The following is a 13,285-nucleotide window of genomic DNA, read 5'->3' as shown; positions in this document are numbered from 1 at the left end:
AGTTTAGTCAAAAATGTTGCCCAAAAAACATAATTCCTTATTTTCTGGGCCACTGAAACTGTGATTTGCTTCCTGCTTCAGTCTGAGTATTAGTGAATCTGTGCCTGAAGCTCAGGTCTTCTCTTTCTTTCAGTGAATGCCATAAGTTTTAGGTTCCTATCTTACACTTTACTCTGGGCAAAATGAAATTTGAATTATTCTCTGCATGGAAGAACAAGAGTAGCTCTCTCCTGTCAGATTATCCTGAAGATCGTGGCTAGAGGAAAGCCCTGAGAAATGTTTCAAATTACTTCTGTATAGAACTTGAGTAACAAACAAAAAACAGCATAAATTTTACCCTAAATTTACCTTTCCTGTAAATACCAAGGAGACTTAGGTATCCTCCTGAAGCTTGATTAATTACCCAACACCTGGACAATAAATCTGTGACAGGCAACTCTGTTCAGGGAAGTAGATGTATATGAGTGAGGCCACCTGGCTATATTTATGACTGTTGCCACTGTATCATGTAAAAGTTTATTGTTTTAAAATTCAACCCCATACATCTGTTTGTCCATAGGATTATTTTGCTTACAGCCTTACATCCAGAGTGTGATGGAAGGATTTAGTGAGATGACATACATGTCAGCATAAAAAATATTACAGAACCATTTCAGATATACCAGAAGTGTATCCTTAACTGAGTCTTGCTTAGTGTCCTGGGAATACTTCTTATGTGGGATTATGCCCTCCTGAGCTAGCAGGGAACATGCATGCAAGGGCACACGATATAAATAAAGCTCTGATGCAAAAAGGTTCAGAATAGAGCTCTTAACTGAGATGTTTTCTACAGGCAGCTCTTGGCATTGGCTTTGTTCACAAAGGTCCCATGATCGTCCCCAGAAAAAGAATTTAGCTTCTAAGCACTTGGTGTGTTTAGAAATGCAAATATCTTTGTGCCTGGCATTTGTGATGGCTTGTCAGATTTAGGTTGCTGTGTGTGAAAATATACACAGAAAAATGCCCTCCTTTTGCTTTTGTTAATACAATATTCCAAAATTATCTCTCCTGTTCTAGTTTCTGCTTCCTTTTGAGTCAGGCCCAATTATCCCTGCATCTTTCCAGCTGAATGAGCAGTATTTCAGGGGACTGCTCACCTATGTACACTGCAGCACAAAGGTACACACTGCTCGCCTGTCAATCAACAGGTCTTTAATAACTATGGTACACAGAGAAAATTTGTAATCATGAAACAGGCTATGTCTACATCTACCCTGAACCCTCTTCATGCCATCTCGACCCTCAGGAAAATAAAGCAGATTTTGATCCACTCGTTGGCAGGAGGGTAATTTTGTCTTAAGTAAATCCTTGTGCTGGGAGATGCAAAGCAACTTGTCCTTGTTCAGGCAGGCTAAGGAGCCTGTTTCCCTCCAAAAGCTTTGCTTTGTGAGGCCAGGCCATGAACCTCTTGCAAGCAGCCCCTCCTCAGTAGCTTCCAGGAGAAGATGGGTGCTGTGGCTTGTGAGGTTGTTACTGGTGTTTGGCCAGGGCATTGGTGTTGGTTATTTTCATCAAGTTTTTGCAAGCTATCAGAGAAAAAGAATTTTAACATACTGCAGTGAGAGTGGAATTTCCTAGGTGCTACCAGTGTAGCTCCACAGAAATATACCAGCAGGGAATTCGCCCCAAAGCCTTTTTGAAATACAAGAGTTTTCTGAAGCTTTTAGTGAAAAGGACTGCCAAAGAGGCCAATTAAATAATAACTGTCCTAAAGTCAACTGGAAATTGCCTTTGATATGGGAATTCATCTGTGCCAATAAGTGAAGCCTATTCAGGGGGAAGGTGAAATAAAAACAAATAAAAGTATCATGGTTACTGACAGAGAAGTAGATAAAATTCAGTGGCTTAGCTTGAAACATGCATTCACAGTTATAAATTAAGTTTAACTTCTCCTTCTCCATTCTGGAATGGATTCTGTTCTACACATTCCACTCTGAGAAGAAAACTATTTTTCCTTTTGGACTTCTCCACCATACCTAATACGTTATCACTACAGCTTGAAATCTCATATCTATATACCAAGAAACAGCTTCTATATCTATCAGAGTGAGATAGAATTGTATACTACATGCATAGATTTTATCTGAGCAAAAATACTCACTACTATTCACTATACAGAACACAGGAAATCTCTAATGCCAATTTTGTAGCAGTTTCTAAACCAACTTTCTGAATATATGCCCTCTTAAATGTTTTCTCTTCATCATCTACATCTGAATTTTGTGCCCTGTAACAATTGATTAGCATTATGTAACAGACATTCCCTCTTGCAGTTAATAAAAAAAGCCTCACTAGATATTACTGCCACAAATTCTTTTGAAAAATGACATTCTCTTCTTAATAATGATCTTCTGCATTTTAGAAGATAAAAATATAAAGCAATCTGTGCTTCAGTAATAACAATCTACTTATTTTTTTTGTCTTCTTTTCAGTAAAATACTTTTACCCGTGCATATGATTAAAAAGCCATCTTGCTGATCAGTTGGCTTTACAGCTGTCACAAATTTTTTATCAAGCAATGTAGAATAGATGGTTTATTCTGATTAAATGATAATAAATGTATTATTGATTTGACATATTATAAAAACAAAATATTGATGGCAAGAACTGAATAAAAAAGGTATTGTTTTATTACAACAAGAGATTTCCTGAAAATATTTTCAAAAGCTGCTAAACGATAACAATAGAAAGTAGTTATAATCCAAGCAAAGAGATTTAACAGAGTGCCTTTTACTTGGGATTTGATGCAAGATTTTCAAAACCCAAAGTTACACCTTTAGTGTCTAAAGTTACTTTTGTAGTCCAGACTGAATTCTAAATACCTAAATTCTAACCTTGAGTTTTTGCCCTGCTGATGGAGCAGCTCTTTCTAAAAAAACAGAGCTCATTGTCTGAGCCAGCAACTGCTGTGTTGTAGCCCTGTGCTTGTGTAATCTGCCTTGTGAGAGCTGTGGCTTGTCAAGTTAACTTTGAGGAATTTCAGATTCCAACAAAAGCATTACAAAAATTAGTCAAGATTAAAAACAAGGGCAGATAAATGCCTATCAGGTACTTACTTTATCACCTCTGAGCTCAAATGGAAAAGGAGGGTTTCTAGTTTAGAAACCCTGACACCTTGTAAAAAAAAAATCTCTGACAAGTGACTTATTAGTCATTAGAAGTTTTCACTCCACTCTTCCTACTGTTTGTCTGATTTGGATTTTAAATACTTTTTCAAGAAAATGGATTGTTAAATTTTTAATTTTTTTCAGGTGTGAAGTTTTTGGATCTTTATTTTCTCCGCATTTCTGTAGTCAAAATGGGAAAAAAAAAGTAAAAGTGGGAGGGCAAGTGCAAAGGAATGAAATATAGAAAAAGGAGCTTTCAGTCATATGATTTGGGAGAGTTTTTCCCAATACTGATTTTGTTTTCCTTTTGGTAGAAAAAAAAAAAGATAATACTAAGACAGTAAAAAACATCATCCAAATGGGAAAATAACACTGAAAACTAGCTCTATTTTTCCTGCTAGGCAGCCAACAATACAAAAATAGCTCCAATTTTGTTAATTCATTGTTTTCATCAAAATGTTTTTGAAAACTAACTATAATCTGTGGGGTGGCATAGAGGAAAATTTTCCCCATTTTCTAGCATTATAGATATATGTAAATGGAACATTACTACAAGAATAAACACATCATAACCCAGGGAGACACAGCATAAAAATCGCTACAAAAACAGGAGTGCAAGACTCCCATCTTCAGTGACTTTAGTGATAGCTTGTTTCCTTGCTTCCCATCCTGATCAGATGGTCCTTCTAGTAACACCTCCACCCACCTCTCAAAGCTGCTGGCAATATCCAGGGTTTCAGTGGAAGCCTGTCTCCCCTCCCAGGGGATTTCCCTGCTTTGTCCTGGCAGGCAGCATCAGCAGCTGGCCTGGCTCAGAGATTTAGCTGGATTCAACTGGGCAGCCCACTCAGAGTCCCTGCAAAGCTGCTGCCTAGCACACAAACCTGAGTGCTCCCTTCCACAAAACCCTCCATCAGCTCTGTCACAGAACAGAGGAGGCACCAGCTCTGGAGGCAGCTGAACACAGCAGGTGTGTAAAAATAAACTCCACCTTTGTAAGGTAAGAGCTCTTTGCCTTTCTCTTCTCTGAGCCCCAGAAGTCAACTACAATGATGGATCAGTTCTAGAGGAACCATCAAGAGTTGGCCCATGCAAAATGAATCCTCTTTGACAGCACATCTCCATTTCATGAATGTATGGTACTTTCTGCCCTACAGTGTCTGAATAGGAATTGCTAATCAATACCATAGGGCTGTGTTGCAGCAAAAGAAGACTGGAGCTGTAAATTCTACATTTCTCTACCTGTTTTTGCAAGAAGCAGTAATATAAGAATGGTGCTTTGGGGTTACATATGGTGAATCTGTTTCTATCGGACTATTGCAATCATAGTTTCAGCAAAACTACAGTTACAGTTTTAAGAGTCCAGTTGACCTAAAAGCTAATTTTCTCAACACCTTGGGAGTTGAAATGTCACATACTGTTTTCCTGCACAGAACTGAAGCTTGTCTGAAAAAAATAGAGGAGAACCCAAAGAATCTGCCCTGGATAATTTCATCAGTGATTAAATGATGTATATTTTACGGGCTGGTTTCTCCTAGGCCCCATTTGGAAGGTGAGGTTGATGGACTAGCAGCCAGCTGTAGCTGGTGCACACTGGACTGGTATTCTCTGTTTTTCTTGTGTATTTCTCAAATTCATCCCTGGATATACTTACCCAAAGAAAGAATTGTTTACAATGTTGCAGGTCTCTGAATCTAAAATATGATAAGATAGTACCTCTTATTTCAGGGGGATGCAGTTGTGAGGGACAGGAGAGAGGCTGTTTGTGCTCCTGAGCTGTAAGTTCAGTTAATTCGATTGCCATGCAGGACTCATCTGTTTGAAATGAACAGGAGTCTGTAAATGCCAGCTTGCAGTCATTTTGCTGCTTTATTTCCTTGCACTCACTACACTTTTGCAGAGAGTTTGTGAAACGGGCATGACACATGAAGGAAGAAAAAGAGAAAGGGGCATTCACTAAAAAAAGTAAAATGAAAATTAATGGGTATTAAGGAGAAGCAGTCGGGGGCCTATAAAGCCAATATCCCATCATTAAGGAAGGCAATTCAGTTACAGAGAGTGCACAGGCAATTAAATTCTTGCCAAGGGACCCTGAGGCTATGCATGGAAATATTTACCTGATGCTGTGTGTGTGTTTGCTCCTTAAAAGAGAATAAAAATAGAAGCTAAACAAAAATCAAACTTAAAAGGACATGACAAATTTATGTATACATGAAATCAATCTAAGGGGACCATTTATAGTTTTAACAATACCAAATAAAAACATATTGTTATCCTGAACTGTACTTTATTTTTCCACAGTGTAATTACTGAAGTGTATGAATTGAAAATTCAGCTAGCATATAAAGAAAGCACCCTTCATTTGTTTTGACCATCAAAAATTTAAAAGTGGCTTATTTCTGTTATTTTAATCTTGGGACATATGTAGTTCTTGTCGTAGGATGTGCAATTGCTTGGGAAATAGTTATAAAAATAACTTCAAAGAACAGAAACAGAGCACACTGATTTGGAGCCCTCATGACTGCTGCAGTTTTCTGGATATATGTAGACAAAATGTTGACATTTATCATTCCAGAGTTTTTTTTCACATTCAGACAATTTGTCATTATTTGTATCCTGAGCAGGAATCAGGCTTCTAAGTATTGCATATTAAAAAACCCCAAAACAGGACCCGTTTTAGAAACACCAAAGTCTCAATGCAAGCACCGTTCCCAGAATCCCAGCTCCTGCAGAGATTAATGCCTCCTTCCCAACACTGTACCACAGACAGTGGGAGGCTTCTGCACTGAGAGTTTACAAATAAAAGCAACTTAAGGTAAGCAACAAAATATAAGGCAAAAGATTTCCTCTAGAAATTGTTCTGGCCTTTAGCTAAAATCATAAAATCATTCAGGTTGGAAAAGATCCTTGAGTTCAGCCATTAACTCAGCACTGCCAAGTCCACCACTAAAGCACGTCCCTAAGTGCCACATCTATGCATCCTTGCATCTTCTAAATTCCCCCAGGGTGGTGACTCAACCACTTCCCTGAGCAGGCTGTTCCAATGCTTGGTAACCCTTTAGGTGAAGGAATTTTCCCAAATATGCAGTCTAAACTTCCCCTGGTGCAACTTGAGGACATCTCCTCTTGTCCTTTCACTTGTTACCTGGGAAAAGAGATTGACACATCCTCTGAAAAATGGTGAGTTCTGTAATGTCTGCTGTAGGTACATCAGCTAGAAAACTCAAAGTTTTTAGAGGTACTTTCAGTGAAGTTAGATATAAAAGCAGACATTGATAATGCATACTGCAACCCTCACCACTTCAAGTCACTTAAAGCAAAGCCAGAGGAGAGATGAACTCCTCAGTGTGTGGTAACAGTGACTATCTTCTTCAAGTCCTTATTATATAATCATCCAGGATCTTTATTATATAATGATCTAAGACTTCTTCAGCACTTGTTTGTTCATAACTTTCAAAAGTATTTAGGAATGAAGTAATATTGTGCGTATCTAATGTATTAAAGATGCAAAGGTTCAAAAGCTCAGAGCATTTAACACTCTGGGCTAGAGACCAGCAATGGAACTAGACACAAATCCTTGTCCAAGGCTTGATACTTTCTCCATTTGTTGTTAACTTATTATGAAACAGTGCTAAAAGTTTTGGACCCAGAAGTAACACTTTTACCTTACACCCTTATCAAAGGTTAAATAAAACTTCTGGGATTTAGAAGCATTTTTGGAGTCACTATCATGACAGAACAGTCTCAAAGAGTTTTCTGAACTTTCTAAAGCCAGGTGGGAGTGCAAATGATATAAAGTGCTTTTAAGTTACACTGGAACTTTATAAAAGCAGTGGAGATGGGTAGGAAGAAATGGGTTTGATAACTAAACAGAACAGCACATTTATCAGTTGTAGCAATGGAACCTCTACTCTGTTGATCCCATGAACAAGTTTAGGGAGGAGAAAATCTAGTCTGGGGCTTCATCATGTTGGTTCACCCTCCCTCACCCAGGCTTCAGCTGCCTCAGTGGTGACACAGAGCAGAGAATCCAGCAAGCAGCTGCTCACACCTTGGTACAGATTTGGCCCCAGGAATCTTGTTCCTTTCTTGGGTGGACACAGAGGGGAATTACACACTTTTAGTTCTACTTCTGCAAGCTGCATCAAGGATTATAATGGTACTTTGAGACATTCTCTGGCTCTGTGATATATTTAGTGGCAACCAAAAAATAAACCTTATAACTTATAACCTAATAGCAAAAATAAAAAAATAAAAATAAAAAAACAGTGTATTGCTATATCCTACAATAGCATCTACCTCATAGTCATGGAGAAATGTTACTGGCATTTTTAAAGGAAGAAAAGGATTTCCAACTCCAAATGTGACAACAAATTCATAAATTCTTCAGCTGTTCCCTGATCTTCAGAAATGCCACTTCTACAGAAAGGTCAGACACCTTTGATGCAAAAATGAATGAGCAATGAAGCAACGTGTTGTGCCAGAGATTTCCCATTGCTCAGGCTTTCACTAAAGTCTTCAGCTGTTATGGAAATATAATCATTTCCTTGTCGCTTTCATGCCACCCACAGCAGCTATGGTGTGACTTGGTGCTTTAGGAACTACATTCTTCACCATTTCAGAGCCAGTAGGTCAGAAAGACACATTTGAGCTACTGGCCATAAGTGAGGTTTGTTTCACTTGGGAAAAACACACAAACAAACCAAAAGCAATATTTTGTTTGGAGTTCTAAAGAAAATGCTTGTAAAATATTTGTATATTTACATGCCTCTAAAGTGCTAAGAACTGTGGGGGATTGGGATTTAGCTGGGGTAGAGAACATGATGTAGAGCTCTTTAGTTACTAAATTTATTCTAAACAAATAAAAGGTTTGTGCTCTGGATCCAGCCAAATGTGTGTTAGACAGAATTTGCACACAGCAGATATAAGAATTCTAGAGATCTAAATATTCAAATGGCCTAATGATTTGCCCACCTATAGCAGTATATATGCAACTTTCTATAGAATATCATTGTGATGCTACCCAGATATTAGGACTACAACTTTTGTTTATTACTAGGAAGAAACAGGTCCCAGAATCACAAGCTAATTCAGGTTGGAACAAAACACCTCTAGTCCAGTCTCAGGCTCAAAGCAGGGTCACCTGGGAGGCCAGACAGGTTATTCAGGGCATTGTCCACTTGGGTTTGAAATTCTCTGAGGACAGACAGCACAGCCTTTCTGGGCAACTGAGATATTTTATTACATAACACATAAAACCTCATTGATAAGTAAATGCATTGAGTTAATTATTGAGTTGTGCTAGAAGAATCAGGCAATGAAATAGTCAGTCTGCATCCTAAATTCCTAATGACTCTTTAATATGTTTGTGCCTACTTTTTTTTTTTTTTTTTTTTTTTTTGCCTTACCAAAGTAGAAAAGAATAGCTATTTTTGTAGTCCTGTAAAATACCTTCTGTTTATTTCTCCTCTGAAGAAGAAGAAAAAAGAGCACAATTTCTGTCACTAATTAATAGTAACTGTTACCACAGCAGAAATCTATTTGATACACAAAATGTTATGACACTTTTTGAAAATATTGTAACCCGAGGGCAGCCTCAACCTATGTGACCATCAGTTATCCCTAGCTGGATATGGCAGAATTAGGTAAGAATGAATTGCTGCTCAAGTCTTCAGCAACAGACAGGTTCCTTTTCCTTTCACATTTTATATGCATGGCTACATTTTTTTAAAATTACTTTTATGTCTTTTTTTTCCCCTTTAAAAATATATCTGGGGACAATCCCATTCCTTATTATGACAAGCATGAGTTCGATAGACATTGACTGACACTTCTGAAGGTGGTAAACACTGTCAGGAAGCCTCCTCTGTACAAAACATTCACCTGGAACTCAAGATCCCACTATAGTCATAATTTTGCCTGAGAAATATACACACACTAGCCCCAAATGTTTGTTCCCAACAGTATTGCTAGATAAGGAGTTCATCCTGCCTAGCATTGGAATCATGTGTGCAATTTCTTGACTCTTAAACATTCGAGTTTCCAGGAAATTTCTGCATTATTGAACACATAGGTTCAGTAACCTCAAGAGATGACATTCAGAGTCTGAGAAAAGCAGAATCTAGTGATGTAGACTGTATCCTGAGAGACCAGCACTTAAAGAAATAGGAGGTATGAAAGAACCCTGGGCTTATAATTTTTTCTTTATTTTTAAGTTTATCTGAGTTTAAACCTTAACCCATAAATGAGATTGACTGTATCAATAGACTAGTTTTGGGGGGGGGATCTTTGGTAATTTTATTTTTTGGGTAGTATTTGTGATTTCTCTACTTTGCCAGGAATAGAGAAAAAGTCCACTCCTTTGGGGTATAAGTCATAGTTCAGTTATGCCCTGAAGGCACTTGTTCAACACATAATAAAAGTAGACATCCAGAAATGGCAGTATGAATCCAGCAGTAGTGACTAAAACCCCACAGACCTTAAAGAAATGGCAGCAATATCATTGTTCCCCCACAAACTGGAGGTAGTACATTCCTTTTTCCTTATTCTGCAATATCCAAACCCCATGAGCTCCCTACCAGATGGGGACAAGCAAAGGAGATGCATATTGAGTTTGTGTATCCTGATGGGATTTTTGTGCAAGTTCTGTGGGCCTATGGCAATCACAGAGACAGAACTTTAAAGCACAGGTGGGACTTTCTACATTGGAGCTAACAGGGGCCTGACAATCAATAGTGGGTTTGCAACAGCAAACAAAAACCAGAAGGTTTTTATGATCTACCTACCTAACTGCCATTAATCTTTTAGTTTCTCTTCAGAAAAAAGGGCATGGCTGTCACTCCCTAATGCATAAAGGCATTGACAGACTAAGTATAGCAGAAGTTATGAAGCATTTAGATGCTGTGATAATGGAGCTCAGCTGAGTGCCCATAAACCCAGGGGCCTGGGCTGCCAGGGTGCAGGAGCCTGGAAGTCTCGGCTCCCTGGCACCTCACCCAGCAGCCTGCCCAGGAGCCAGGCAGCCAGGCCAGCAAGTAGTCAGGCCCCCAGAAGCTGATTAAAGGTCTCCTGGTTTCCATTATACACTGGCTACAACAGACACATTCTTTAAAGAACAATCAGATTTCATTGAACTGCCTTCTTTTTTTACAGAAAAAAACATGCCATCCAGGAATCTTTAATTACTTCTATTGTGTTGTTAAAACAACACATCATGTTTCTCTGATGTTCCATGTGGCATATCCAAAGTAGTATCTGATGGATTGAATAAAAGTCTCCCTTTAATTACCTACAGAAATTGCTGCTGATGTAAACAAATCAGTGCCAAACTTAGGGAATTTATAGACACTTTGAAATTCTGCACACAAGCCTTTATTGGTGATAAAACAGTGTGGCTTGGAGTCTGTCAAGAACTTGCAGTAACTCCTGTTATTGCAGGCACTCATATATAGCAAAGCACCACATGGAAGCATTTCATGGAGTCTTCTGGAGAACCTTTCCAGCAGAGCTGAGAGGAGGAGGGTGTCATCAACCCTCTGCAGGTCAGACACTGAGGCATTTTATGGAAAGACAGTGCAAGCACAGGCTGTGTATGGCAGTCAGATTGAAAGCAAGGGCTAATTTAAAGAGTGCAAAAAGGGAACAGGAAGCCAAAGTGAGAGTGTCTGCTATAATGTGGAATGATTCAATAAGCAGGTGTTTAACTTCTCTAATCTTTGCTGGACACTTGAAATTGCTCCTCTCAGTACAGCTCCAGGGGTCCAACAGAAAAGCTCCACACACTGCACCAAATCTGATCAGAGGCACACCAGAGTAGCAGGGGGTCTCAGGTAGGGCAACCCCACTTGAGACAAGATTAAGCTTTTTTCTTTGTTCAGCTGTGGTGTTTTCTTTCAAAATTTACCTGGACTGGCTGGGGTTTTTCAGGATTTCTAATATTCCTCCAAGTATTTGACATATGTTTGCTTTCCAGATAGAGAATGTCCTTGTGGAACAAGAGTGTTAGTCTACTGAAAGATAAAAAGCTCGATCAAATAAAACATTTATGTGCCAAAAGGAAAGGCATTTTAGCTGCATCACCTATATAAATAGTCTATTGGCCAAAGCACTCAGTGAGGAAGTGGGAGACCTCAGTATTAATTTCTTACTCCAGCAGATGAAGTTGAAAGGGATGGTGTGCTGAAAATATTCCACTACTGAGCAAGTAATTTGCAATGTTGGGTCAAAGGCATAGAGAACAAAAGCAAGTGAAGCATGTCCCTGCAGCCTAGGGTGAGCCTCAGTTAAGGGTGCTGTACGTCTTGGAGCCCATCAGGTTATTAATTCTCTGATCCATGTCACTTACTAGACATCACACCAAAAGACCTACTTCTAACAGCCTGCTTTTTAGTGTATTACAGGACACTTAACAGAGTTAATGGAGGCAAATATGAATCCTCATTTTATTCCTGTTGTCAACAGGGTGAACAGCTTTCTCTGTCAGCAGAGGACTATCAGGAAACAGCATCATGCAAAATGAATGACTGCTGTTCACAAAAATGCTGAAACACAACTAATTGATTTTGATGTAGCAGGCAGCTACATTTCATTTGTGTTCTTTACATTCAGGACCATTAGCAAAGCATTTTTGTTAAGAGAGGTACATATAGGCAAATTGAATTAAGTGCAGATCTACTTTTCATTAGATTTTTCAGACAAGTATAGTAAAGAAAATTGCTTTACAGCAGAAAGCTACTTACTGACAGAAAAACTTTTTTTTCCTAGTGTAAACAGTATCATTGGTGTGGCCTATTTAAAATAAGCTTCTACAGTTTTGCATGAATTACTGTTTTCCAAAAGAAAAGGTGAGGAGGGAAAGACTGGTATTATGGTAAGATGTTATGTCCGGACTAAGACACAGGGTTTTATTACCTACTATTTTCCATGCCTCTTTTTTTTCTGTAAGATATTGACAATCTCTCTCTACCTTATCAACTGTTGTGTAATTGAATTAAAAAATGTTTGGGATAGTGAAGAACATGTGCCAGAGGAGAGATAAACTACTTAAAACGTCTTCTGTAGCACTCTAAGGGCTGCCACTTGAAACCAAGGCAGTGTACCAACTGTAGGTATTTCCTTAGTTCAGATCAAGTGTGATAGTCACTGTGAGTTGAAGACACCTCAGCCTTTCTTACAAAACCACTAACAGTTCCCAACCCTGCTGGAGTCGGGCTGGCATAAAGATCCAGACATGACTCTGAGCAATTTGCCACTTTTTGCTTTCTTGAGTTGCAGCATTACTACTATTTCCTTGTTTTCTACCTCCCCAGTCCTTTCTTAAGAGCTCAAAGTGATTGGGACCCACAAAACTGAAGCCAGCTCTGTTATCAGAATAGGATCTAGGTGTATTTTTCAATATACCTGTGACTCTTCAAACTGCTGATTATTCCTTTCTCACATGACTTACGTGTCAGATTCTCCTACTTCTGCCCTGAAACAGAGATGTGCAGGGTGTATAATATGAATTGATGCTTTTTGCTAAAACTAGACTATATTCAGTGTACCATTATTGATGCTACATAGCCTTTGGGTCCAAGTGCCAAACCTTATTTTTGGCTTAATTTCAAGGACAAATGACAAATTTAAGCTTTGAACAGTGTTGAACAGTGAAGTGAGCAATCCTCTCTCTGCTTTCTGCTGTGACATCTTTTGTATGGCCCAGGTGACCCACAGATCTGGAACACAACATTACCTATTGTGAAATGAAAAATGCAGTTTCCTCTACTGTACCTGTCCACAGTAAACAGAAGGCATGCAAATATGAATGTCCTCAGTGTTGTTGGTAGCCATTTCCTCATGCACTGTTCCACTTTCAAATTAGAGCTTTTTCTCTAAAGCATCTAATTGCTTTCTGCTCACCAACAAGGTCATAATGAGCAACCATAAAAACAAACTCACTGATAGCATCTGGTTGTCCTTTTGCACAGCTTGTAGATATTCTCTCCTTGAGAGCAGTCATAGTTTAAGGTCAGAACCTTCTCCTGAAATGGATTTCATTACCAACACTTCCTACAAAATCCTTACAATTCTCAGAAGCTGTTCTAGCCAGTACCAACCCTCACAGACCAACAGTTTTATTCTCTGAAAAACAAATGCAATCA

The 13,285-nt window shown here is 38.7% G+C and overlaps 1 long non-coding RNA gene across 2 annotated transcripts in view; it reads left to right on the top strand.

Moving 5' to 3' along the window:
- Positions 1-13,285, top strand: part of LOC146767526 (uncharacterized) — a 129,299-nt gene that overhangs the window by 62,173 nt on the left and 53,841 nt on the right. The window lies entirely within an intron of this gene.

Source organism: Lonchura striata, chromosome 4, assembly GCF_050655825.1.
Source record: "Lonchura striata isolate lonStrDom1 chromosome 4, ASM5065582v1, whole genome shotgun sequence".
NCBI classification, from domain to species: domain Eukaryota; kingdom Metazoa; phylum Chordata; class Aves; order Passeriformes; family Estrildidae; genus Lonchura; species Lonchura striata.
This window is presented reverse-complemented; position numbering and strand designations above follow the sequence as displayed.